General features: G+C 39.3%; 1 protein-coding gene across 1 annotated transcript in view; it reads right to left on the minus strand.

Moving 5' to 3' along the window:
• Positions 1-26,040, minus strand: part of RGS17 (regulator of G protein signaling 17) — an 87,494-nt gene extending 61,454 nt beyond the window's left edge. Inside the window, exon 1 of the mRNA XM_057738911.1 lies at positions 25,937-26,040. The gene's annotated coding sequence lies outside the window, so the exon portion shown is untranslated. The remainder of the gene's footprint in view (positions 1-25,936) is intronic.
• Positions 26,041-27,675: the final 1,635 nt, after the last annotated feature.

Here is a 27,675-nt window from a genome sequence, read left to right on the forward strand (position 1 = left end):
TAGTCTATGAGAAATATTTGAAGGCTTGGTTTGCAAATAACTACAAACACTACTTAAAAGCCAAACTCTTTTCAGTCCTGAAAATTTTAATATATCAGTTCAGGTCTCTAAAACACATAGTTTGTCTTAGAATTCAGTCACCCAATCAAAACTTGTTAGATATCTTCTATGTCTTAGATAACTGCTAAGTCCAAGAAATCTAAGAGAAAAATGACAGAGTCTTTAAGAAGCTAATAGTCTTTTGAGAAGAAAGACACATGAATAGATAATTCATAATGCTACAAAATAAGGGCTTTGATGGAAGTATGAGCAAAGTGTCACTGGAACCCAGAGGAGAGGGCTGGAGAGGCTTGTGAAAGTAGTGACACGTCGGTTGGGTGTTAAGGATGGAGGAAGTAGAGCTAACCTAACAGGACTGTGGGGCAGAAGAAGCATCATATGCAAAGGCACAGGGTTAGGAAAGGCATAAATTGTTGGGGAAACGAGAGTTCCGTGTGGCTGAACCTCACTTACTGTGTAATAATGAAATGTTATTTAGTCTCTCTGGGCTGTTTCCTCAGTTGAAAAACAAACAGGGTTAATGACAATAAGACTTACCTCACTACCTTATGGTAAGGATTTTGTGATGCATGTAAAATGCTTGGCAAAGTGTTTGCTCCCCACTTACATGCTCAATAAGCATTAGCGGCTGCAAACAGGAGATCCTGGGTGTCAACCTGGATTCATTTCCTTATCACATTAAGTCGCCCATTTAATCTCATTGGGTTTCCCCTTCCTTTTCTTTAACAGGAGAAGGATCAAACTAGATGATAGACATTGACCTCTGGTCTCTTCCACGTCACACTGCTATAGCTATGGCCACTGCCATGTAAATAATAGTTCATTTAACATTTAAAACTTAAAGAATTGTTTCTATAAGGAAAATTTTTCTTTATAAAATCTTGACATTCAAATTGGCCTTCATTTCTTCAGGTTGAATGATCAAAACTGAAAACCTCTGATTTTCATCTTTATTTCAGATAAATTAACTTTTCTTGAAGGATTTCAGAAAGATGATAGAAAGCATCTGAAAAAATCATGGGCAAAGGTATAGACTGTCCCTTTATAAGAGTCTCTTTCTCTAAATATAACACTGGCGATAGGGGAACCATCTAGAATCTGTTTGTTTTGTGGCTGTTTCAACTCAGATCTTGTCGGATTGTAACTTAAGAATGAAATGTAATAGCTTAACGGGCACTTTGACTTATTTGTTCCTTGACAAATTATGGAAAAAGCAGTGAACAAGTCAGCTGTAATTTGTGGCTTTTGATAAAATATGCATTGTAACTGCATGAGAGAATGGTCAAATATTTCTTAAGAGCAAAAGCAAAGGAAAATGATCTGCAGGTTTATATGTTCATTATACACATTTCTTCTTAAATTCAACAGATGTTTATCGAACAACTATTACATGTTTAGTAAGGTTTAGACAACAGCGATCCAGAGATGAGTTTTTAATAAGCTTCAACAGCCAGGAATGAGAGGACATCAAGGGGATGAAGGACGGTGAATAAACAAGTTTTGGTCCCTGTGTGGTCAAAGGATTGCTGAAATCTGGGAGAAGAATGAGTGAGTAATGTAGGCACTGGGGTCAGAGAAATTGATGCCCAATATTGAGATTAAGGGAGAGTTGCAGAAATTTGCCATGTATCAGTTTAAGGAGGCATGATATGGGGGTGAGTGTCTAGCACAGGATGGAGAACAGTATCACCGGGAAAAAAGGAGGGCAAGGAACTCTAGGATGATTTCTAAGGCTGTGAGAGTGAGAAATGAGGGGGAGAATGACTCAAGAGTTAAGTGGATGACAGCAACAATGAGTGGTATAGGGTGACATTATCTGATTACGTCAGGTTCAAATTTAGAGATTTTTAGGGAGGAGGGGTAGAGGCTGGTCTGGAAGGGGCAATGGTGAGCAAGAAGGATGACCTAGGCGTAATGTTCTTAGGAATAGTTATAAGGAGGTGCACCAAGGGAGTGAGAGAAAGAAGGGCCAAAAATACCAGAGTGGAAGATTCTTAGGGTCACTGTTAGGTGACCCATTCATTCTGATTTGCGTGGAACTGTTCAATTCACATCTTAGCTCAAGGTCACATCCTTTATTAAGTGAAACTGAGTTGGATGATACATTTTATGAAGTGATCTAGACATAGTAGATTGCAGAATGAAGATGAACACACACACACACACATCCACATGGCATTTCGTTGAAATAAAAGTTTAATCCAAATAAAAGTTTAATCCACTCACCCGCTTGTACACACTTCTAAATGAAGCCATGACTTTTATACCTTTCCTTCTCTTTCTCTTCTAGAAAAGTTCAGTGAAAAGTGACTTTGTCTTTAATATTTTTTGATTTACGTTTAGGTACTTTCAGAACTTTTAATTAATTTTTTAAACATTTAGTGGAGAACATTTGGACTAAATTTTAAATACCTGTGTGTGGGGGGGATGAAGTTAAAATAAGTATAATCCTGACTTCATTTGAATTATGTTTCTACCCTATTATTAGAGAAGCATAACTATGAGAAAAACTCTTTCTAAAATTTATTCATAAATAAAAAAGAAAAGCTGTATCCGTCCTTAGAGGAAGTATGTACTTTGCCTACATCAAGTTTCTCTCCCACTGGAATCCAAGTGATTTTGTATTTTATGAATGGCTTTATGACGAAAAATAAAGAAGAGATTGGGAGGGAAAAAAGAGATTAGCCTTTTGAACCAGAATTCCTGGATTAAAATAATGCTTACACCGCTCATTACTTCAATAACTGTAAGCATATTACCTAAATTCTCTACAGTTCAGTTTCCTCATCTGTCCAGTTATTACTCCACAAGGAGAATAATACTCTCAGAGCAGTTAGGAGGATTCAAGGAGGCAATATGCATGAAAGGACTCATCATAGCACTTGGCATTTAGTTCCTCAAACCTTACTTGGCTACTCCACCTTCAGCTTCTTCTCTTTAAATCTATAACCCGTTAAATGAGGACGAGTTTTAATAATGATATTTTTGAGACGCTACCAGCCCCCAAATCAAAGTCTGTATTCAGGACATTCTTCTTGATGGGGCAGAAAAGCGAATGAATACATTTTCAATTTGACAGGACTTTTCCCTATGAAATTAAAGGAAACTTGTTGAGCCTTAATTAACCTGGCAGATCATTTATCTAGAGGCTCCCATCCCCTGAGTGTTCTAATTAATCAAAATTTTATGTGAAAGTAGTATCAGACAATTTATGTATTTAATGACAAAATGCTTTTATTTGTGTGTCATACACTGCCACATTGGATGCATTTTACATATTTTTTCTATAAGAGGCAATAATAGGCTCCTATTTGTCAGTTTATCTCTTCTATCTTGTTTATATTCTGATGTAATTCTCCATATCAATGTTTCTCTAGAATCACATGTTATAACTGGGATTAGAATTCAGAGAGCAAAAAGGAATGGAAACAATAGTTTATAAGTACAAATACACATGGGCCATTACTGCTCGATGTTTTAATTTACCTAATTTATTCATTATAATTCTATCAGGTAAGTATTCTCTCCACTTTACAAATGAAAACTTGAGCTTCAAAAAAATCTAAGCAATTTGCTCATGTTCTAAACACTGGGATTAATATTTGAACCTAGTCTTATAAACTTCAAAGTTCATGCTTATTCTACTCTATTTGTGACTATGTTGTATGCTATTGATTTAAAAGTAATGGCAGATGTCATTTCTATTTACAGCCAAATCCCTTCATAAAATGGAAATGGAGACTGGTAGGACTGACCTCAGCAGTTAACCGTATTGATATATGCCGCCCTTGGTGATTATTTATGTGGGGTGGTTGTGAAGTGGGAACGACCAGTGAAATATCAAGTTCACTGTCTGGCATTCCATCAACGCAGCTACCTGTCTTTGTACTTTAAAGACATTTTGCTCCTTCACAGCATTCTATTAAGAGAAGAGATAAGACCTTAAGTCCTAACCATGGATGATGCTGTGAAATGTCTGATGGGACACTAGTAAGGAGGACAGGAAATGTAACATGACAGAGACACACTAGATCATTTTCCCTAGAGGTAAAACTGGCAAAACTCAGACATCTCTCAAGTTAAACAGCATTACAAATACAATGCGTGTGTGTCCAAACACGTGTGAACACACAGAAAGACTAGTTCTAGAGTTGTTACATTCCTAGACATGTGATTTGGGCAAAAAGGAGTAGAATAATGAACTGTACTGGAATTTTTTATTGGATATAAATCTTTAGTCTTTCCTAGTCAAAATAAAAAATGTCTTTAGTTTCCATGCTGAAGTCACATCCACATCAATCTGTAACTTATTTCCATTTTAATTTTGGATGGAAGCATACCCAAATGGAAGCTAATGCTCTCATTTTTTAATGTTCGGATCAAAGGGAAAGAAGAATCAAAGAATCAGTTGGCACAGGCTCATGAATTAGAAGGGTTTCCTACATGCTGATCTGGTTAATCAATTCTTCAGAGAAAGGAAAAATGAAAGTAGCTGAATTATACAGGCCTTGAAGCTAGATGAACAGTCACATGTTCCTGAGTCTAAAAAATGTAGATATAGAAGCTAATAGATGTATACCTGAGTTTGGACTTTGTCCAGAACCCATTACGAACAAAAATGAAAACATTAGGACAGAGGACTATCCAAGTTCCCTTAAAATGATTCAAGGATAGCTCATTGGCTTTCTTTAGCCCATCTCATTCCTGTGGCTGTATCACAATGTCACAGACAGCAGTGCCCCTCAAAGTCCCTCCAGGCCCTCCGTGCATGTAATCACAGTTGCAATCTAATCACAGTTGCCACGCGAGGGCTGGCTTATGTGGATAGTTCCTAAAATATTTACTTTCCTGAATATTAACTTTCTTTCAAATGCTAATGAGGGCTAAGCCCAAAACATTTTGGTGCCCTCCTCACATAAAGGAAAAGTACAACGCAAACATTTAGCATTCTATTTTCATCGTGTATGTGTCTTATTTTATGCTTTCTATCCTAAAATATTTAATTTTAGCTGCAGCCCTGACACTTAGTGGCTGGTCCTTGGTAGAATTTCAACCATAATTGCTGAATGAATAAAATGAATTGTGCAATGAGCTTTCTCGATTGAAAGTCATTATGGAAGTTTACTACATCCATCTCAGAATTTTTATAGTTCAGTGAACAAAGAATATGGCTAATGTGTGCAGAATTTCTTGCAATAACCCATATAGCACTCTTCATTCTTTTCCAATTCTGTTAACTGAAAACCAGGACACTACACAAGCCACAAGATATATAGGGGAGATATATATATATAGGTTATTCCCCAAATATAACATTTGAGGAATGACCTACTGCTAGACTAGAAAACTGGATTAGTCATTTCAGTTTAACAGTGTATAAGGAATAATGAGCTAAAATGTTACATATCTTTATGATGACATTGTTAGTAGTAACTTTTTTATTCCCTTTGTGTTTATATTTTATTTAAAATAGGGTATAAAATATTACTGTCATTGATGGAGGGCATGATAGAAGAGTTATATTTCTGTGCCCTTCTGCAGAAGGCAGGGTGGAGAAAGCTGCTTCGATCTGTGGGTTTCTGCCACAGCCCACTGGCTCCTCTGGGATGACAGAACCACGTGTGCTTCTCAAGTGCAGCTACTACCCTTTTCTCCTAGCAACCGTATTATGTTAAAGTGTGGCTGCTGGGGTTGCCAGGATATTCTTCTATTCTTGTCCTCCATGACCAAACCAAAGGGAAGAGAAAGTGTAAACCAAACTAGAGGTGAAGATACAGGGAGATGGACTCAGAACAAAGTGCCCTCCTCTTATTACGAGGAAATGAACTGAGCAAATTACTTTGTGGTTAATGCTTTAAGTAAATTTATAATTTCTTTTCTTTTGGGTAAAATTAGGAAAGCAAAGTTTAAAGATAACTTTCCAAAATAATGGCTATTAAATCTTTTAAGACAAAATTGACCACTTTATAGGGTGAGATGAATTGGGAGATTGGGATTGCCATATATACATTACTGATAAGAAAAAAATATATCAAATTGTACACTTTAAATATATGTAGTTTATTGTATGTCAATTATATCTCAATAAAAATTCTTTAAAAAAATGACCACTTTATCATTATTCACCGAAAGCCACTTTTTCCCAATAGAGGAAGAGAGGAAAATATCTTAAAATTGTCACCATGAGAGATTCTGAAGTATAATTACCCTCATGTTTCACATATAAAAGTTTTGAAGTACATACCACACATCACTGAACTGAAGACATCATCGGTTGTAAAGTGCATACTGATTTCTGAAATGTTAAAGTGTGAAAAAAATGTGTATCTTAGAACTGTGGAAACATGGTATACTATGTTACTTCATTTGGTATTTCAATCCATTCTGAAATAAAATATCTTCCTCATTTACAGAAAAGGAGGCAAATTTTCTCAGAGTCATATGGCTAGTAAGTGCTAGAGACAGAACTCTAATCCATGTCTGTTTGATTATCATGTTCAGGCTCTTCGTTATGCCATGCTGCCCCTTCAGCTTCTCACACAGATAATAAATGAAAGTAGTTACCAACTGACATGCTTACAGGAGCTTATAGTTTGCCACATTCCTAGTAATTCATTAGGTATTATTTGCCCTGTTTTAAAAATGAGACAAACCGTACCCAGGAAGATGGAATGATTGCTCAAGGTCACATAATTAGAAAGTGACAGAGCCAGGAGTGAAACCCAAGATAAACGACTCTTAATCCAAACCATGTTTGACTAAGGTCAGACATTAACTAGCTACCAGGCCTGAAACTGGATCATGGACATAAAGTTTATTCAGAGAGAAATATATTCGTTGGATATATAGGAAGAGCTGCTGCACATGTCAAATGGATTCATTGATTTATTCAACAAATATTTATTGAACGGCTACTTTGAGCTAGGCTCTGTTTACTACCTGGGATACAGCAGTGAATAAACGACATAAAAATCACACAGAACTTCTGAGTACTATGGAGAGAAACAAGGTGAGAGGGAGGAGGAACTTGCAGCTTTAAACAGCGGTCAAGGAAGGTGTTCCTGAAAGGTGATATTTGAACAAAGAGAGATAAAGGAGGTAAGGGAGTGAGCCACATGGATGTCTGTGGGAAGAACATTCCAGCCAGGAGGAACAAAAGGCTCTGAGTTGGGAATACTTAGGGCCACTGCATGGACAGATAAGAAGCTGTATAGCTGGGCTGAGTGACAAGGGGGAGAATGGAAGGTGATGGATCCAGAGAGGTAAGTGGTGGGGGGTAGAGGGTTGGAGAGAGAGGTGTGGACAGATCACACAGGCCAACGTAAGGATTTGGGAATTTACTCAGAGCAAGATAATAACCTTAGGCAGAATAGCCTCATGGAATTCGGAATCTGGTCAATTTCAATGAATTGGTCCTTGGCATCCCAAGTATGTCTACTTTATCAGGCCAATTTAATCTGTGGCTACCTGGCAAAAGATGTAACTTTGTGTCTACCTTGTTATTGGGTTATAAAGCATGATATTTCAAAGAGGGTTGACAGGTAAGCTTACAGCTTCACGGACAGCTAATATATAAATACTTATTAGAGACCTATTATTTGTGCAGGGTACTTTAAGAAAAGTTTCTGCACCCCTCAAAAAAAATTGATCCCTACTTTCAACAAGCTTATACCTTGGCTGTGAGGTCATAAAAGCCTGTATCAAGTTTTCACTTCTGGAAGAGTAAGCACAGAATTATGCCGGGAGTAGCCAGAGCCAGTTCTATTGAAAGCAATATGTAAGGTGGGATTTTCCAAGTAGATAAAGGCAGGTAAAACATTCCATCTAGAAGTTAACAACATGAGCAAAACCCAGGAGACTTATAATAGTAAGGCCCATCTTTTAAAGATAGACTCACTCATTCATTCACTCATTCATTCATTCAATGTGACTGGGGTATTAGATGTCTGAGGAAGAAAAGAGCAATGAGGGACAGACAGGTAGGGAGGAATCCGGGAGAGAGCCGTGCAAAGTATCTGAATTATCCTTAGGTGATGGGAAGGCAGTGCATGCTTCCTAAGTATAAGGCAGCATCAGGAGTGACATGTTTGGTCATTCCGGCACCAGTGTGGAGGACAGGTGGAGAGAAGTGAGAATGTTGGTTAAGAGGATGTTGCAATAGTCCAGGCAAGATGCTGACAGTCAACTGGAAGAGCAGAAGTGGATAAATGGGGAAAAGGTAACAAGTATCCAAGAGGTAGACTAAGCCCAGGTTAGGGATTGACTAGATATGAGTGGGGGGGGGGGGGCGGTCAAGGTTGACTGTTAGTGTTCCAGCGTGGGTGACTGTGTAGATGCCACCCCTTCATAAGAATATGGGAAGGGGAAAGGTTTGCTCATGTAGAAGATAAGAATACAAGTGTCATTGTTATGATGTAGGCAGTTTCCGTAGAGGGAGAGGCCACTCAGAGGTGACCAGAAAAGGATTTATGAAGGTCTTAGGATTTGAGCTTAGACCTTCAAAGATGGTCGGGATTTAGAAAAGTGAAGGGAAATGTGTACAGCATTCCAAGCAGAAAAATGTCTGGGCAAAGGCACAGAAGTGGCAGAGTAGAAACCATATTCTGGAAGTAAGTGTGTTTATTGGTCTTTGCAGGTAGGACAGTGGTGGAAGAAAGAGAATGAAGAGGTTCATCCTCAAACAATGTAGATGTGCATCTGAAATCTTCCTTTAGGAGAGAGGATTCACTTCTTCGTGAAGCATCCGGGTCCACTGTTGATCAGCAATCCCAGATGACCAGTGGCAGCCACCGTAAATATCATGATGACATTGACAGTGATCTTATCTGAATATTACAGTTCTTCATCATGCTACAATTCATGAGTTCACTGAGCAGCTTCACAGCTATAATCAGGACTCAGTTCTCCTAAATCCCATCTCAACATTACACACACATTTTAGCAGTACAGAATTCACAACCAGTGGTGCGCCACGTGTTTTGCAAACACCTAATATTATAGCTATATTTAAAGTGTCAGAAAACAAGTTTAACAGAAGTTTAACATGTTATTTAAATTGATTTTATCTCACTATGAAGTCTTTAATTGTTCTTTTAAGTTAAATGAAATAAATTTTATATAAAATATTCACATTGTATAAAACAATCACTAGTAAAAATAAACTTCTTAAAGTCTACACCATATTTTCCATCATATCAGGCACTAGGATAATTAAATTTTAATTCCATCCCAAAACACATAACTTTAAAAATTATTATTTAAAAGTCTCAGCTGTAAAAATATCACTTTCTCTGTTTAGCCTTAAATTATTGCAAGTGGGGGTGGAATACTATAAATTTGTAAAGTCCATCATTGCAAAACAAAGAAAATACCAACCAGAGCATTAGCTACAGTTATGTATTTTCTTGGAATACATTCAAATTTCTTTCCTTCGGTAACAATCAAATTCCTAACAGCTCTTGATAATTCATCATTTCTTGCTTCAATGCCATCCTTGAAAAAAAAAAAAGCCATTCTGTGATTCTGTATATGTCATTATGAACCCAAACCAATCACACGTAAAAGAGGAGGTCAGATTGCTCCACGTGAGCTCTTTTAGGAAATATGGTTTTTCCTACAATAAGATTGGAAACTTTGAGTACATGTCAGTTATAGGTCAATCTGCTAAACACCTGTCAAAAAAAAAAAAGTGCCACATCCTTCCTCATAATTTTAAGCTGCCTCTGCCTCTTCTCTTCTACAGCTTCATTCATTTTTATTCATTTCACTCCTGTCCTGGCTTTGCACATTATACAGCTTCCATATATAATTTTTCCAAGAGCTTAGACACAGTAAAACTGAATTCCTATCTTATTGCCCAAATATGCATTTCAGGAACATATTCCTTTTGGTTTTCTACCTCTGTTAAATGTGATCTAAATTTTCTGATGTTCCTCAAAATTCTACATCAGTTAATTATGCTCTAAAGTCTCTGAAATGTATCTCAGAGCCCAGAACACTAGGAAGCAAGTTTGGCAGGCAAATGCAAGAAACAGCTAAGGGAGAAAAATAAAATAGGCAGCTCATTCCTGGGAAATTCCTGGAGGGAAGTCAGATTTCTAGCCTAAGAAAAATCAGCTCACTTCTCCCCCTGGTGCCCAGAACTTGGGATGCTATCAGCTCTTTATTTCCTTGAATGAGACAAGGCAGGGGAGTGGACTCTCCTTCCTCTGACCTCTCATTCCAATATCTTCTAAACTGCAATTAATACATTTGGAGTAGTACAATATATTGGTTTGAAAGGGACTGATGTCATGTCAGTTTCTTAAAGAATTAAAGGTAGAAAATTCCCGTTATATTTCAGCCTGATAGAGCCACTATGCTTTTGGTACTCCCTCATTCAGCCTCATTTATTTGCAATTAATGGAGGAGTAAAAGAAAAACACACACACGTATATGTATATATATAACATATACCTATATTATATATTAGTAATACATTATCCATATATGTATTTGATAGCCCAGCATTACAAAGGACCCTGAATACTTTACAAAGGATTCCCTCTATGAGTCAATTAAAAAGATCAAAGATCAAACATATATGCCTCCTGGAGGCAGGCATTTTTGTCTATTTTGTTCTCTAATAAATCTGAATCTCCCAGAACAGGGCTTGGCACACAGTAGATGCTCAATAAGCATTTGTTAAAAGAGAAACTTCACTGGATGAACCATATGCAAAAATTCTGCCTCTCATTCAGCATCAATTCCTTTTACTTCACAACTTTTTTCCAAAATCACTTGTTCTTCATTCCCAGATTTTCCTATAGAAGCCAAATGGAGTGGAACATTAGAAACAACCAACCACAAAAAGTTACAGAAGGTGAATTTGGGTTCTGCTCTGTGGTTTGAAAGAGCTGCAGTTAATCACTGATTTCTTCCTTTCATTTTTATTATCTGAACTTCAATTTCCTGTTTATCTCGCTACTTTTGAATGACAGTTCACTACTCTCTCTTCAAATAAGAAAATGAACATATATGAAAATCAACCTTGTTTCATATTGCATTCAAAAGACTGCTTTCCCAATGAATCTGTGACTTCTTTAACACTCATTTTCAGTTTGAAACTTGCATTCATACCTGGTCAAAACTATGGTAATTTACTTTTGCTCATTACACAAGGCAACACTTATTAGATCGACATGCCCTTGTACAATTTAACAAACTATAAGTGGGAAATTCTTTGTTCACTTGTTTGTTTTAACAGCCAAACATTTGGTCGACTGACGAAGTAATATAGTTAATATTATGATCAAAACTCCTCATTTGGCATGCAAGGAAAACTAGATTATTTTGCATTATATCTTCTAATCTGAAAACACTTTTTGTCATTTTGGATGCTTCCAGTAAATCCATTAGAAAAAACACCAATTTATGATATTTGTCCTACAACATCTTTCTTCTTGCTATGAGTTACAATATTAGAGGTGAGGAGATGATGGGAAATAACCCATTACTTTTGTGGACTCAGTTTCAAGGTGCCTCTGGAACTCATTATGCTCCATAATTCTAAAATCCTTTGCCTGTCCATAACCTTGGGGAAATTCCACTACCTCTGAAATGCTAGACTTGTACCCTAGAGTCTGGAAGCAAAGCCCAAAACAGGGCTCAAATAATCAAAATTACTTCCAAGCATTAGGTCTAACCTTAAATGAATGAATGAATGATAAAATATTATATGTTGTTTCCTAATGTTTGTTTTTATTTTGACATAAAAACATTTTACATTTCTCAGGAATGAATAAAATCGATGCTTCAGGAAATTTCATGGCATTCTCCCCAAACCTTCTCCATTGATGATTTTGCTTCTCACTGCCAATAACCCTAGTCCTCTCTAAACCTAAAATAAATATTTTAAACAAGTCTTCTTGGGTTCTGCTACCCACCTCAGGCTGCCATGACCTCTTTTCTATTCTCTCCTCTCCACTGTTCATTCAAACAACTAGTCTACATCCACATGTTCTTGGGCTCACCTCCCATTCTGGTTTTAGTCTTGCATCAGTTGGGTCCAGTTTCCTCTCCAGCACACAGGAGCTTCTCTCAGTGGGCACCTCTGCTTTTCTATTTGTATGTCAGCGACTTGATTTATACCTGAGGCAATTTTGATGCATTCTTGGACTGCCAACACACATGCCCCTCCCCCCACAACGACACCCCCTAACACAACAGGGGTTTCATTGTCTGCTGCCAGGAGGGATCATAACAGGAGATGCACCTAATAGCTAATTACTTTTAGAAAGAGTCCTGAGTCGTTAGTTATGCTAAAATAGCATACAATATTTTTGAAAGATATTCTTCAAAAGGTAAGTGGGTAATGTTAAACGGTCTTATCCAAAAGTAGAAAAAAAGGGAACTTGCTACAATGTAGGGCCCTTTGTATGCTCCCCTAAGCTCCTCCCCTGAGAACCCTGATCAGTGAGGGGGAATGTTCATGAACACACCATTCATATCAGTACCTCTGCTTCTTGTGAGTGGAAAGGAACATATACAGAGAATCTGTGCTCCTCATCCAAGCCCCGGTGCTCTTAAAATTCCCAGCACAAAATTGTCACGATCATAATCATCATCCTCTCCTCAGCTAGCACTTGAGGGAGAATTTACTCCATTCCTGGAACCACCGTCCCTTTAGTTTATCACATCAGTACTGAGCTGAGTTCCTCCCCATCCACAAAACATTCATTCCTTCCACATATGGTGCACCTACTCTGTTCCTGGTATTGTCTGGTGTGCTAATTTACATTCTCTCTGGTGGAAGGAGGGAGACTGGTAACAAATAAAATAATTTAACAGTGCTGTAAGAGCTATAAATTAAATAAAGCAGCTTATTATGAAAAAGTGACAGATGAAGGGGGAATAAAGAAGGGCCAACACTAGTCAGAGAGTACAGAAAAGGTCTCTTTAAAGAGGTGACAACTGAACTGAAATGTGGGTGATGAGAAAGGTCAGAAGGAGAGTTGTTTATGTAGAGGAAGTGGGATGTGCAAAGGACCTGGGGTTGCAAGGCACATAGTGCCTTCTCTCCCCTGTGTTCCTGGAACCACCCTAGTGTCTCCTGTCTAGGAGTCCCTCCTCTCTAATGCCATTTTACATGCTGATTTTTCAGACTTAGGAGTATTCAGATGTCCAGTTTGTCTAAAATCATCAGTGCCTTACTGGCTTTTACAGACTTCATCTTAGTACTACATAATTGACCTTCAAGGGCTTAAAATAGAAACAGCAATTCAAAGCAGGCGTGCACCTGATTCAGCAGAACCACTGTTGACCCCATTGTCTAATATGTCACTGTTCCTTAGATAAGGAACCCACAGGATATATAATTCATAGAACATAGTTCCAGGAAAAAAAAAAAAAAAAACTTCTGAAAAACTGTTTTCTGCCATTAACCAACAGGTTCCAGGTAACCTGTCCTGTAAACACTTTTATTTTGTCTCTTGTAAGCGCAGAGCAGAAACGTATGTAGTGCTACTGTTATGATGACAATCCTACCCATGTCTTGTGGCCATTCACCCCCTTCCCCCATTTCTTTCTCTTTGTGGCGTCTTATCTTTATTTTGTTTAATTTTCATTGCCCTCTGGGAAAGTGCTTTTATTTAAGCTGCCTCAAACCTTTTGGAAATAGAAAGTGTATAAATCATTAATCACAAGTGCTTTCTAGACAATCATAAGTAACTTCCTTGTTGCAACATCTAACCTGTTGCCTTGGTCCTGATCTTACCCTTTCTGCCACATGACATAACTTAGCGGCTCTTCCTTCTTTAATCTGTCTTCCTTTTTCAACCTTTTTGGAAGATTACTATAAATATGAAGAAAATTGGTTAAAAACAACTCCACTTGCTTGGTTTCATGGTGTACTACAGTGTCTTCATTCTCTTTAACACTTTTTTTTTTTCATTCTGACCATCTTACGTATGAATGTACATATATGTATGTATTTTAGTGTCTTTCTTTTCCCACATGCTCATTCAATGCAGATATCCTCCAGGATTCTATTCTAAGCTCTCGCTGCTCCCTGCACGTTTTCCTTTGGCAATCACTTACTACTGTCGCCTCTAAGTAAAAGATTTTCAAGGTTTATTTCTAGCCCCAGCCTCTCTCCTGAGTTTGCATTCCAAATTCCCTGGAACCATTTGAACCTTGGAGTCAGAATGAGGTTGCAATTCTTTTACCCTCCTCACCCTTAACTTTCCTCCATAACACCTCTGCCAGCTCTTTGTCCATCAAGCATTTGACAGTAAACTCACCACTTTTCAAGGCTGCCTGTCTACTAAGCCGGCTTTGACTGTTAAAGTTATTCCTATTAGGATGGCAAAATCTAACTCAATGACATGTGTCCATTGGTTCTAATGCTATGGTTTTTATAAATTTATTTATTTATTGGCTGTTTTGGGTCTTCATTGCTGCACACGGGCTTTCTCTAGTTGCAGCAAGTGGGGCTACTCTTCATTGTGGCGCATGGGCTTCTCATTGCAGTGGCTTCTCTTGTTGCGGAGCACAGGCTCTAGGCGCACAGGCTGCAGTAGTTGCGCCACACAGCCTCAGTAGTTGTGGCTCACGGGCTCTAGAGAGCAGGCTCAACAGTTGTGGCACATGGGCTTAGTTGCTCCGCAGAATGTGGAATCTTCCCGGCCCATGTCCCCTGCATTGGCAGGCAGATTCTTAACCACTGCGCCACCAGGGAAGTCTCTCTCATGCTATTTTTAAGAGTAACAGTAGGAGCTCAGATACGCTAAATGCCAAATGTGTGCCAGGGCACTGCCCATATTATCTCCTTATAACTCTGCCATGTGGTTTGATTATTCCCGTTATGTCACTGAGGCAACCTGAAATGAGTCTAATCATTTCACATGGCTCTTCTCCAAATGGAGAAACGCACATATTCTCTAGGGGGACCACTCTAATCCAGGTTAAGAAAGTACAAATGCCTCCAATAATCACTTCTCACAGGAATTACTGGCTTTTGTTCATTTTACCATCTGTATCGCAAACCTCTAACCGCAGTGTCCAGGAGGAAGGAAATTCACAATAGCATTCCAGTCACAGTTTGCAAAATGTGAACGGTACAGAAGTTGCATCAACTTCATTCTAGACACTCTGTGCCTCTACTGACGTAGCTTAAGAGCAGACCTGTTGCTTCCTGCTGAATCAACTGGGCTTTTAATCCACAGCCTGTGAAACATCTGCTAGAACTCTGAAGGGTGTGGCATACCCTTCCCCAAGCTGAAATCCGCTTATTTCCTCCTTAACCTCTTCATTGGTTTGGTTTCTCCAGGTCTTAATGGCATCTGTATTACCTAGGTACACAGGTTCAAATCTTCTACGTCAGCTTTGAGGGTCTTTTCACATCTTCTAAATCTCACTGGTGACCAAGTCTTGAAGGTTCTGAGTGGAACGTGATTTCATGACATTATCTTCCCGCTGCCCTGGGGTGGCCTTTAACCATTTCTCAGTTCAGGCCTCATCTTCTCTCACCTGGGACGCTGAACCCGTTCTCCTGCTGCCCTTCTCCTCCCCACTGGCCAGACCTGACGTGCACAGTTCCCACCCTGTAATCCCCTACGTATACGACGCCTGTGGCGCTCTAGGCCTGCCAAGGACGATGTTCGCTTTTCACTTGGGTGTTAACAACCGCCAGTATGTCTCCTTCTTGGCTTCATCCTGTGATTTCCAGCATGCACTAAATACTTCTGGAAAATCATGCCACAAAGTACTTTGTGACTTTTCCTACTTCTGTGCTATTCTTTCTTCACATTATCTTTGAGCCTGGAAGGCCGTTCTTTGCCTGTGAATTTCCATCTTTTAATACTTTGAGAAAACATTATCACCTCTAAAAACCTTCTGCCAGATCCTGCTCTGGCCATCTAAAATGAAGCTAAGGTTCCTCACAGCATTTTATTTTGCTCCTAGAATATAACAGTAATTGCAATTTGCATACATATTTTTTTCTTCAACTAGACTTTAGTTTCCCTTAACCTTGGCTATGATTTATTTAATTATACTCTTCCCAATTACAGAGAAAGGCTCCAGTTAGTTGCATTAGTTGTGAATAAAGGGGCAGGAAACAAAAAGGGTGAAAGGGATAAGTAGCTGAACCTGAAGGCAAGCTGTGACTCAAATGCAAATACTTGGAAAATCAGTCCCACGGAGGCCATATTTACAGGTGCACCAAAAGACCACTCTCTCTTCCCATAATTCCTGCCTGCTGGTAATCTAATGTTTTAGGTTGTGAGCTCTACTCTCAAGAACATGGCCTCCTTCTTTTCTCCTGAGATCAAACCAGACTGAGACTTTGCTGGGGCTAGTGGTCAGAGGCCAGTACTCATTGCCAACGTTGATTTAGGTTATAATCAGCAGCTTCACAAAATAAATATTTTTAGTTTTCCTACTAAGCCATAAATACACGTCCTTAAAAATAATCTCCTTCAAGCACACTTGTCACTCCCCCAAAGTCTTAATAAATAGTTTAGACATTAAGTCATTGTACTGCCCACTGCTCAATAAAACAAAGCTTCACATGTGTATTTATTCATTGCTGGTATTTTAAAGCAAAATGTAAAGATCCCTTTATGTCACAAAAATAAAATTAATTGTATATAAGATAGACTTAGGAATAGTTGCATTTAAGAAGAAAATTTGGAGCAGGGTTTTTATCAATGCAGTTGAATTTGGGTATCACCTACAAGAATTTTTAACTATTCAAATAACCTATGTCAGGTCAAGAAAAGTGCTCTACATTTTTTCCTTTCTGGAATTAACACTTATTTAATAGAATTCTACTTCACAAAACACCACTTGTATTACTCAGATGTTCAGTCAATGAAATTACTGAATTAATGGAAAAAATTACCTTCTTAAGATTAGGACCACATGAATTTATGAAAGTGAAGGTGGTTACATAATAATGTACTGGATGATATTATACCTTAAGATGTAATAAGTTTTTAATTGGTCATGGCATAAAAAAATAAAAATTAAAAAAAATTAAAAAAAAATATGTTACAAGTTTTTAGTTAGTCTCGTTTGAGCCCAGCCTCTTGCTTTTCACTTGGCTTTCTTTCCTACCTCATTGGTGCCTCCCCTTGGATTCTCAAGTATGTGTCTTCCCCTCCCCAGCACTTGGCTATGATTGCACAGCATCAGGTCAGTTATTTCCTGCTCTCAACCAGTAAACAAAAAGGGAAAAAACATCCATGTACTCAGACACTGACATACAAAATCATCTTTTCAAAATATTAAACTTTGGTGACAATTCCAGTGTACAAGTATTTCTCTATCCCTTGGTTTTTAGCATTAAAAATTATACATAAATATATCCTTCAACTAAGTCCATCATTTATATAAATATAAGTGGGTCATTAAACACTGGATTTACTAAAAGTATTTGTCTAAAATATTTCTTCAACGGCAAAAATTCAGATTATTAGACATGAGCAGATGAAGAAAACACAGCCTTTAATAGCTTGAATCAAATTTGCCGATATCATTTACTCATAAACTAGCAGAGATATGACAATCAGGCCAGCTTACTCTTTGTGTGCATGTGCGTGCGTGCGCACACGCTCCAATAAAACTTTACTAGCAAAAATAGGGAGTGGGCCAGAAGTTTGCCCATTGTCTGTGATTTGCCAACCCCTGGTCTTGAGAATCAAGTCTCAGAATCCACAGAAATGAAGTTAAAGACAGACTGGCACTTAATAGCAACTAATTCTGGGCAAGTTATTTAACTTTGCTTCAGTTTTCTTGCCTATAAAATGCAGAGAGACAGATCAACACAGCAGAACCTACTTCACAGGGTTATTCTGAGATGCAAGTGAATTAATATAGGAACAGTAGGCCAGTTTATTCTTGATCAGCAGAAGGAAATAAAACAGCAGTTTTCGTGTGTGTGTGTGTGTCTCCCTGACAGATTTAACATTTGAGTTCTTGATATGTTTTAAATTTCAGGCACAAAATTGTGTGACTATCCTAAAAATTATATAAAATAACATAAACACCTATTTTCCTGTAAAGTGTTTGATGTACAAAAAGAATTTATACTCCTTCTTCTTCAATTTATCTTTGAAGAAATATCTCTAGTACTACTACTATTACTACTGCTGGTAATACTATAAGAGAGAAATGGGAAAGTCCAATGTTATACTCCACCCAGACAGTAGGGAGGGAAAAATTTTATATTTCAATTCACAGGAGTATTTCGTACTCCAATTTACATTAGAGTATTTAATACTCTAATTCCAAATGCAGCATTTAGTTAGTCATAATAGTTTATAAATTATATCAGTTATTATATTGCTTTATAGTATAATTATGCCTTAGTGCCTCCAAAAAAGATACTCATTTTTCCTTTGCTTTTATCTACTGAGTCTTGCCCATAGTAAACTCATAGGTCACCAGCAAAATGCTATATGGTAGTGCTGAATGAAATAAATTGAGAAATAAGTAGGTTGAAACCCTAAATTAGCACATATGGTTACTTATTAACAGCCTAATTAAAGGTTTAATGATAAGCAAGTTAAATTTGGTGGCTGAAATGAGGGTTTAGCTTACTTTCAAGTTAATTAATTCATAATGTGAATGTCTTTCATCACCATATATAGGTAAGTTAACTGAACGTTCACACCATTTTGCTATGAAGGACTTGAAGTCTTTACCCTTGATTTTATAAATGATATCAAATCATCCTAGATCAGGAAACATCTAGTTGCTAGGTTTAGAGATCACTCTAATGATTTCGACAAATAGGTGCTTAAGATGGTTTTCTTCAAAATCAAATGTATTTTTTTTTTTTTTCATATCTGAAAAGAGTATTCTGGATTTCTGGTCAACTTACTACATTACAAAAAGACTGTTATCAATGAAATAACTGCAATAATATCGGGAGAAAAATTTATAATATTTTTATTGTATGGGAAATGTGGATCCTCAGGAAGGGTGGGGCTATCACTTTGTCTCCTTTGCTTATCCCCTCCCCTAACATTTTAACATTCCTGAAATTATATTAGGATGATCACCCAGGGTAGCCTTTAAGTGAGGCAGCGGGGGGAGGCACAGTACACAGGTATGTAGACCATTTGTTCACTTTACTGAGGGAGAATTGGGAGTTGGGGTGGGTTCACAATGAGGGCTGAGCCTCAGGTCTTCTGTTATTTGGACGTGGTGGTTGGTAAATCATCCAACAGCAGAGCTGTTTCCTGCTCTCCCTTCCCCTTAGCTGAGCCTCTGCTTAGCAGCTTTCTTTAGGAGCAGAGATTTTTACACTTTGAGGTCAACGAGCAACTCCTAAATCCTAAGGAGATCTTTGCTCATTACTTCCATGTTGTATCTAGTTATGACTTGTAAACCTAGAATGACCAGTGCTCACTCGATGAAAGCAAAATAATACTAAGCTGAAGAAGCTTCCATGTGAACTTGCGGAAAAGGGCCACGTTTAATTATTTTTTGCATCCAAAATCATATCGCAGAGCCTGACACGTAGTAGGTGCTCAAGAATGTTTATGAAGGAATGAATGCTCACTTAACAGGTTGGTTAAACAAGCTGGTCAGGAAAGGATAACACAACAAACACAAGAGGAGCAACTGCAACATTAATAAGGACCCATTAGTGAAGACAAATACTGGCAAGAAATGAAAATCCCTTCAAGCACTTATCATCTACGGGATGTTTCTTGGGTTTATTTTAATTATTTTATGTATTATTTTAATTATTCTTGGGTTTATTTTTCATTATTTAACTCTAGTACAGTATATAAGAGTTGCATGGTGATTGTCAATACGTGACAAATTATGGACACAATTTCACTTAATCCCTCAACATTTTTAAGGTATGTACAACCAGTCTTCAATTTACAGATAATGATACTAAGCCTCAACAACGTTAGGTCTAAATCTCTGGTTATTTGAATTCAAAATTTGGACTCTTTCTACCAAACTGCATACTCTGCTTCTAAAGTCTCTTTCTTTCAAGGGCAATTTCCCATATGCTTTTTCATACCCTCTAAATTAAATCGCATAGGTTGCCCCTATTCTTTCATATATTTGTTGATTTTGATTAATTGAAGCCTGAAAACTGTAGAAAAGTTGAGGGAAGCAGGGTGGAGACATGGGGTAGTTTTCCTAGAACCAAAATGCACTCAAAATCTCTAGATTAGATAGCCTGGCATAATACAACAAAAAAACAAGCCCCTAACTGTTTACTGATACTAGAAATACAGACAGCGTTGTCAAATTTCCCAAGAGTTTTTACTGGGTTTAACTTACGATGCTGTTGTGGAGACCCAAGATAATTAAAGAAATGAAATAAACACTTACCTGCTCTTTTCATTTATGCCCTAATTTCCCCTGGGTTGTGTCTGTTTTATTTTCATGCCATGGCTCTTGAGTTATAACCTTTGTATTTCAACGGCCAATCAGAAGGGCTGTGAAAAGGCTGTGACCTAATCCAAGGAAGTCAATATTTGCTTTGTGAACCACATTCATTGTCTATAATAAAATTATATTTATTGACACAGATTTTTTTTGAAAAATCTCAAAGTTTAAGGAATTCAGAGAGATTTTAGATGTTTATTACTCACACTAGAATTTCAAGTATAAAGCATTCATATAATTTAATGAAAAAGCCTGCACATCTAGTAAATAGTAGAGCAAGAACCCAAATCCAGTTCTACTTGAAATGAGTTTTTCTCTTCCACCAGTGCTCACTGCTCGTCCTACAGGGGCCTCCTGTTCATTATAAATTCCAGGTTCGCTGATTCTGAATTACTGAGGCTTTACTATATTTGATAAACTGGAACCAGCAATAATGATAAAATTTTACACTTTCTAGGTAGTTTAATATCTAAAGGACTTTATAGATTTTCCAACGTAAATATTTAAGCTTTTGAAACCAAATTTGTCAATAGCCATGGAATTTAAAAATTAAAAACCAGGAACCTATCAGAGCACTAAATTATGTGAAACACTACAGACACAGAACTCATTAAGGTACTCATTAAGGTACTAGGTTAGTCTTAACTTCTGAATATTTAAATTTCACCTCCAGTTTGAAAATGAGATAAGATAGGAATCTAATATGACATGGCTTTATAATGAAACTTAATTGATTTTATTCTGATGAGAAACTTCTATTACTGCTCTGGAGGAACTCCATCTACTCCCATATTTCCTTTCCATCTCATTGATCTAAGGAAAACTCAGAAGTTGTCCTGTAATACTGGCAACTGGCAGAAACAATCAATGAAAACCTGAGAACTTGTCATCTCATGTACCTGCATCTTGTTAGTAAGGTGTGAGTGTGTGTGCACAGTACCCAAACAGAAAAACGACAGACCTCGATGAGTAAGAGGAACTGTGCGCTTTGGAAGGCCCAAGCACGGTGGTAGCTGGCAGTATGTTATGGACACCACAGCAGCCCTAATCCCGTGGCTGATTCACCTCCAGTCTTTGGTAATGTTTGCTCCACTCCATTTGAGCTGGAGCCAGTTCAACCACAATGATCTCTATAGTCTTGGCTGCATGTCTTCTTTCTCACTAAGCATTTTCTTTCTCTGTTTGCTTTTGCCTTGTCTTTTAAAATTAACGTTAGCACTCAAGTAATAAAATCATTCAGAATACAATGGAAAAATGGGCAGAAGACTTGAACAAGTGATTCTCAAGACAAAAATAATGTGGCTATAAGCATGTCAAAAAAGTTATCAGCATTCTTAGTAACCAAAGAAATAAAAGTTTGAAAAATTTAATTTTCACCTATCGAATTAGAAAAGATTTTTCAAAAGGTGATACTAGGTTAGAAATAGATGTGGTGAAAACTAGATGTTCTAAGCTTCAAGCCTAATGGAAAAAAATACCATAGATATGCAGATAAAACCTACACCTAAGGATGCATATCAGTTAAAACAGTAAAATATTAGAAATAACATAAACATTCAAATATGAAAGAATAGCGAAAAAAATTAACACAGCCGTAAAATAAATTATTTTGCAGTCACTAAATTATATTAAAAGTACCAATTTCAGTTTCTTGGGAAACAACAAAGTAATGTCAGTTGTTTAAAAAAGCAAATACGAAACTCTACAATATGATTCTCGTTCTTTCACACATAGCCCATTTATTCATAGGAAATGAACTGGTGGTAAACTGCCCCATGTGTTCCATAGCAGTTCTTTAGGTACTGGGAGACATGCTAGGCATGTGTCCAGCACTTTATATACACTGCATTATATTTATGTTTGCAAACATCTTAGGAAGTGGGTCTTTATCCTTGTTGTTATATCTGAAGAAACTGAGGCTCAGAGCAGGTAAGTAACTTGATCATGGCGACAAAGCTATTAAATGGAAGAGCCAGGACTAGAGCTAAGGTCAACTTGACCCAAAGCTCATGTCCATCATGTCCATTTCCACCCACAGGTAATTAAAACTTTGTTTGGAAACAATCAACAATAGAAATATTACAGTAAAAACATGCATCTTCACAAAATGACAATTCTAAAAATGGCTTCCTCCAAAGATCTAGGACCATGAATGTGATCTTTAGAATCTCAAACTGGTAGTGAATATGAACATTCTTCTAAAAAAAATGTAAAAATCTTGGAAGTCTTTTGTGAACCATGCCAATTCTGTGAACTTTATTCATTGAATAAGTTCTTTTTTTTTATTTTTTTTATTTTTTTTTATTTTTTGGGGGGTACACCAGGTTCAATCATCTGTTTCCATACACACATCCCCGTACTCCCTCCCTTCCCCGACCCACCTACCTTTTGCCAGATATTGCGCTAGGTATTGGCACACCAGCAAGAATAACAGTATAAAGGAATTTCTTTGGGTATTAGGGAAGTCTTCAGGTGATAAGTGGAGATGGGACGAGATAGTGAGGGTGAGAGTATCTATCAATCTAACGTTAAATGACCTGGATACCTACATCTAAGGGCTGTTTTATTTCTTTAAGCCTTACATAAAAACGTAAAATATTTCCAAGGATCCAGGACACCCCCTGGAAATGTCATACAATTTTAAGCCTCTATAATGAATTCATGCTTATACTCTACCTGTAGTAATCAGATGAAATAAAATGCTTTTTTAGCATCACATAGCATTAATCTCATCCACTGGGTGTACAGTGGTCCTTGTATTTGCCCTTCCGGTTGGTGCAATACTTTCATTGTTAAGTAAGCAGAGTTGGACTATCAGAAAAAGGATTCTCAGCAGAAATGCAGCTGGATGGGTTCCCATTCCTCTTGGCTCCATACCTCCTTATCCATGCCCACCTTTCACTTTTCCAAAAAAGTCCATGTCTTTCAGCAATGGACTTCTAACATGAAGGCCGCTATCTCTACAACTGTAAATTAACATGTAAATGTTTTCTTACTTTTTAGTCCATGAGTCAATCAGAATTTTTATCAATTTAGTTTTAGATTTGGCTGTTATAATAAGGTCAAATGGGTGAGGAAATATACATTTCTCCTTTTCTGCAAAGCCCCTGGCCTTAGTGGTAAGAAATGTTAAGGAATTTTATAAAAGTTATTACTATTATTATTATTTTTAAAAGTGTAAGAAGTCCATAGGAATGATAATGACTTTCAACATTATGAGTCCAAATAAATTAGGATGCTATAGAAAGATCCCTAAAAGCAGAGAGATATCTATTTGAGCAGGAAAAGCTGGATGCCTTATTAATGAACAGGAATAGCAAATTAACTCTCCTGGTTAATTCTCTTCCATGGTCACTAAACACCAAGGAGTAGCTGAGGAACCAAAGCAAAAATTAGGTGGTTCTCTTAATCTTTCAGACTACAAATCCAGGAGGAAGGATGAGTGCCCATGGCTCTGAGATCAGGTGTCATTGCCATGGAGATTCATCTTATTTAATAAATGATACCATCTAATCCTTTGTAGTAATAAACACTTGTTTTCTCATCTCCAAAACTTGTAAATAAACTACCTTACCATGATTTCTTTAAATATAGTTTTTAAGATTATTAAAATGGTGAATAAGTCTACCCTCCCATGAGTGTGCTAATTACTGTTTCAGTTCATGCTAACAGAAGAAACAGCTTAATAATAGTAACTTAACTGGAGGTCAAACTGCTCATTCATTTGAATTAATGAGTATAAATCACCTTTTCATTAGACATCAGTGCAAAATATATATTTCATAGATACCTGTTATTGTTGCCACAAAAGATTTTAGAAACAAATACAATTTACCCAAAGTGTTTTGCAGTTTTCAAAAGTATTTATACACATAATGTCTAGCAGCTATGAAACCAAGAGAAACATTATTTTTTCACTACAAGAGTGAAAATTGTTTCTCATTTCTCCAATTAATGATTTTCAGAGGGTTCATAACCCAGAAAACCAGAATGTATAAATGCCGGAAATACAGATGACAGTCTCAGAAATGCTTATTCTAAGTGGGAATCAATCTACAAAATCTGTTATTTGTGATAGCCATCCCATGATGGAAATAGTGTGGCTGTAAAACAATTTTTAAAAAGAAAAAGAAACAACTGTGGGAAGATTGCAAAGTTCTCTAGACAAACCTTCAAGTGACTTTTAAAGAAGGAAACCTTCATCGAACAGTCAGAGTGGTTAGGAAAATTACTATGCCAGGAGCCAGGATCAGTCTTACCAGAGCGACCCGAGATTGTCCCAGGTGAGTGGGTGTCCCGAGATCCGGATGGAGGCGGAGGGCGCAGGGCTGGTTCCCGCACAACGGGCATCATTTAGGCCAGGCGACCCTGGCTCTGTCTCCAGGAGCCCAGCGACTCCCGAGGCTGGCGCGGGCTGCCCGGGACGCCCTGCCAGCAGCCTCCCGCTCGCGAAGAGCATCTCCCCATTCGCGGCTTCCGAGGCCAGCTCTGTCTCTCCGCCATCCTCAAGTCCTCCGACATTTTTCACAGAGACAGGGAGGTAGGGAGTAGAGGAAACGGCCGGGTGTCTGCACCCAGCCTCTGCCGCAGCACAAGAAGAGGGAGAGGAGGAGGAAGGCTGGCGAATTAGCCGCTATTAAACTGCAATTCTATCGATAATAAAAAGAATCATCATCACCTACAGCAAGTAAGTCTCGTATACACCCACCCGGGGAACGGCTAGGGGTTTAGTGGGCGTTCCACCTCCTCTCCCCCTCGATGACTGTAAAATCCACCTCAAGCCGTGCACACCAGAACTCCCTTTCCTCCGACCAAAGGGAGGGGAAAGAACAAAAGAGGCCCCCACCCCTACACACACACACCTCAGATATTTTACCGACGTTCAAGGTATACATTTTTGCAACCCCTTTGGCTTACATCTGCCCCACCTGCATTTTCCCAAAGGTAAGGAAATTAAAAATACCACCTCCAGGTGCCCGGTCGATTGGACACTGTTAATTTCACATTCGGTTTTCTCACAAACAGCCACCCAAATCGGCAGGACCTCGCGCCCCGCGGGGTCTCCCGCCGCCCCCGGCCCTCGCTGCGGGATTCCCAAGGCGCCCGGCTCTCCGCTGGGGACCGACTGAAGGTTCCCTGGGCGGGCAGGACACGGGGCGGGCAGGACACTCTGCCCGCGGGTCCGCAGCAGCCGGAGGGCGAGGAGCGGACTGTGCCGAGGCTGCAACGCGGGATTCAACTTCCTAAACCAGCGGCTCGGCCCCCGCTTCCTCCCGCGGCGCCGCGAGCAGCGCAGAGACCCCTGCGCCCGGCAGACTCCCCCGTCAGGGCACCGGCAGTTGCACTCTCCGCCCCCTCTTTCCTTCACCTCCGCATCCGCCCCCCCACCCCCTTTAAAAAATTCATCCATCGGTACAAAGCAGACATTTTGATGTCATTTACTTGGCCCCGCTCGGTACCCGGGGCAACATCTTACCCAGTCGCCTGGAGGAGTGGGCAGCGCACCGATGGGTCCGGGGGCGCGAGGCTGAGCTGCTCGGTCCTCTAGCGGAGCCGGTTTGCTGCCATCCGCCCAACTTCAGCACCCAGCTGGCGAGGAGAGAGGGAGAGAGGCGAGGTTGGAGGGGAGGGGGGAGGGGGAGGAGGGAGAGGTGGGCGGGGAGGGAGCGGGAGCCACTCCGCAGCGCGCATGCGCCCCGCGGGCGGGCGCAGCCCCTCGCCCGGCACGGCCGGAGGTGCTGCTTCTTCCCCGGGCGCGCGGCCGCGTGAGTCACGGCCCCGCCCCTCCCGGGCTGCCCGGCCCCCGCGCGCTTGCCTCGGCTCTGCGCCCGCGGCGCCGAGGGGCTCGGATGCAGCTCCGGGCTCCGCGCCTGGGGTCCGCAGCTTCGCGGGCGCCTAGGAGACCTGGGCGCTTCCCTTGACTGCAGGCTTTCGCGCCAAGGCTCCTTCAACTTCACATTCACCCGCGGCCCGCGTCATTTTACTCAGCGCTTTAGGAGAATGTTTGAAACCAGAAGCTTCTCTTTAAGGAACAAAACAGGTGCAGCAGCGGGGTCCCAGTGGAAGCAGTCCCTGGGTGGGGGTTCAAAGAAGTATGAAGTTAAGCAAGTGTTGCTTACCAAAGAACCCGAGTTTGTCAAGAGTACTTGACTGAAGTCCTCAACCAGAATCTGACCCTTTTCCTTAAGGATGATCACAGAGGCTCTCGGGTCTGCGGCATATGTTCTGTCTCAGACGTCAGGACCCCTGGAGCCAGAGTTCTGAGTGAGAGAAGCTGATGACAGAGCAGGAGTCGTGAATTCCTAACAGAGGTGTTGGTGCCTGGCGCCTGAAGCATCCTTCGGGGCCAGTTCCATAGCGATCAGGTCTGATAATTGTGCTGTTCACCAGCGGAGCCCAGCTTGATAGTGAAGGAGGTTTGGATACTTAATGCATCCTGAGCGCTAGATGGCATCTCCGATGATTAGACTGAAGTGTTTGTGAGGGTGAGTTAGGGAAGCGGGTGTCTTTCTCTTCAGATGTGACATCTGTGGGAAGAGGAGTGAGTTCCTGGCAGGAATGATTAGGCTTTTTCCTCTTACACCTATTTAAAGCTGATTACTTGTAAATATATATGGTTTCCCATATATTGTGTTATCATTATTTCAGGCTCCTTTACTGAACACCCTCCTGGACTCCCCCCACCCCCACCTCTGCTTGACTGAATTGGATCTGTGCTTGCTCCAGGGCCTGCCTCTCTAGCTCCACACTGGCTCTGAGTACTAGTGTTAGTCAAAGTGTGTTCCCTGGGCTTGTGCTGGTCTACACATTGTTCCTTTTTGGTCTCTAGTAAGAGAGATGTGTAGAAATTGAGAGGAAGACTTAGAAACTTTTATAGCAATTTGACATTGCCTTGGCACCCAAGCGCATTAGTCAGTGGGACTTTGTATGTTTTATTTTATTTGTAAAGTAATCCATGTTTGTTGGATTTTACAGAAGTATTGGTCCACTCATGGTGCATCAAAAATAAAAAAAGAGTCCTTCATTAAAAATGGTTTGAGCAGCACTGAATACTGTGTAACATTCAAATTTATATCTCCACCTGACCTCTTCCAGAGCCCTTTTGTGTCCTCAACTACTTTACGTCTTCACTTGAAGATAATTATAATAGTTAGTTTGTATTGAACAATTACTGTGCTAGGAACTGATATAAATGTTTCACATAGATTTCTTGTT

This window comes from Hippopotamus amphibius, chromosome 6 (genome assembly GCF_030028045.1).
Source record: "Hippopotamus amphibius kiboko isolate mHipAmp2 chromosome 6, mHipAmp2.hap2, whole genome shotgun sequence".
Classification (NCBI taxonomy): Eukaryota; Metazoa; Chordata; class Mammalia; order Artiodactyla; family Hippopotamidae; genus Hippopotamus; species Hippopotamus amphibius.